The following is a 1,958-nucleotide window of genomic DNA, read 5'->3' as shown; positions in this document are numbered from 1 at the left end:
TGATTAACCATCGATGTAGCCTTGGACTAATTTTTCCTTGCGATTTGATGAAAAGCCATTTCAATGGTTGATGATCTGACAGGATTTTAAACTTAGTACCGTACAGGTATGGTCGAAAATAATTCGTAGCCCAAACAATAGCAATAACAATAGTTCTCGTTCGGTAGCCGAAAATTTTTTTTCATGATCGTTTAATGTTCTACACGCATAACAATGGGTGACCACCCTGTTGTAAAATTGCGCCTAGAGCGTCAGAACTTGCATCTGTCACGAGCTGGAAATCTTTCTTAAAATCCGGGTACTTAAGTACCGGCGATTCTGTAATTATTTTTTTAAGTTTTTCGAATGAGTTTATAAGATAGATAGATATAGATTTTTGAATATACCGGTCTATCTGATACAGTTTTATTTCCATGTTCTATAATACTAGTATTTGTTAGATTTTGCCCTTCTACGTATATAAGGTCTCTATAGATGTTAAGAAATTTTTTTTTTATACTTTCTCTTTTTCTTCGTTTAAACCGCGAAATGAACTGTCAAGGACTTGCTTGATTTCTTCTAAACTATGAATTTCACTGAAAATTAACGGATTTGGGTGATAAATATTACTTCATTCCCAATAAACGTAATCTTTCGATTTTACATGTCTATAATTGCAAATTAAATATTTACCCTAGAAATCTACGAGTTTACAAGTCATAGTTGCATTTTCATTAAATTCTAAAGGAATATTTATGATTATTTCTTTCTCAATATAATAAGTGCTATTATTTAATGATGTAAAAAAAGTTTAGCATAAGTGGTGTTCTTTTATATTTTTGTAGTTTATTTATACCAAGTAGCGATGTAGTTGCACCAGTATCTATAAATGCTAAAACTTTTTCGTATTCTATAATTGATTAATATTACATTTGTTAGAATTTCTTAATGCTTACTTTCATGGCGAACTTAACCATTTTCTTTTAATATCTGGAAGCCATCTCTAATCTTTGTATCTTTGGAATTCATAATAACTGCAGCTCGGTTAATGTCAATATTATTTAAAAAAGCACGTAAAATAAATTTATCAATACGTTGTGCTTCGCACTCCATAGGCTTCTCATCGTCAAATTCAAATTGTGGCAACTAGCTTTCCTTTCATTGGTTTCTTGAGTTTTGGGAATAGGAAAAAGTCGCAGGGAGCCAAATCTGGTGAATACGATGGTTGAGGCACGGTTACGGTTTTGTTTTTGGCAAAAAAATCACGAATAAGCATAATCAAAATTTAGAAATCCCGGAAAAACTTCGCTGGCTCACGTTTCATGTCCATTCGAGAAAATTTAATGACATGAGCCAATTGATATGCCAACATCCTGTGCAACTTCCCTAATACTGATTCGACGATTTTTAAGAACAAATTTTACCACTGCATTTTTAACGTAAGATTTAATACATATCCTTTGATCAATTTCTTTTAAAAGTCACAAATCGAAGAACACACAAACATGTGACTAACCTTTTCAGTTGTCCAAAACAAACCACTAATCGAAATTGGCCCCTAATGCAAGCAAATGATAAACATAAGTATCCGATTATTAAAACAAAATATCGATAACCGAATGTACACAGCCCGCGAAAAATCTGAATTCACCTTTTCTTTTGAACACATCTCGTATATTATATAATTTAATAAAAACAATAATCACTTTCAATGCTGCTTCACCAAATTCCGCCCTTCCGTACTTACCGCCTGTATCAAACCAAATTTGTCAAAAGTTATACGGGAATGGCTATGCAGAAATCAGTTGTTTTCTTTTGTTTTCATTTGACCAATGTTGCTATTGTTCAATTTGTATACACAATTTTTGACACATTTAGTTTTTTAGTTATAATTTTTTATGATGTAAAAGCTCAAAACTAAAATCAAACTATTGAAAAAAGTATAACTATTTATAAATAAATGTATTTGACTGTAATTT

This window comes from Bactrocera oleae, chromosome 3 (assembly GCF_042242935.1).
Source record: "Bactrocera oleae isolate idBacOlea1 chromosome 3, idBacOlea1, whole genome shotgun sequence".
Lineage (NCBI taxonomy): Eukaryota > Metazoa > Arthropoda > Insecta > Diptera > Tephritidae > Bactrocera > Bactrocera oleae.
The sequence above is the reverse complement of the archived record's forward strand: the minus strand, read 5'-3'. Positions refer to the sequence as shown.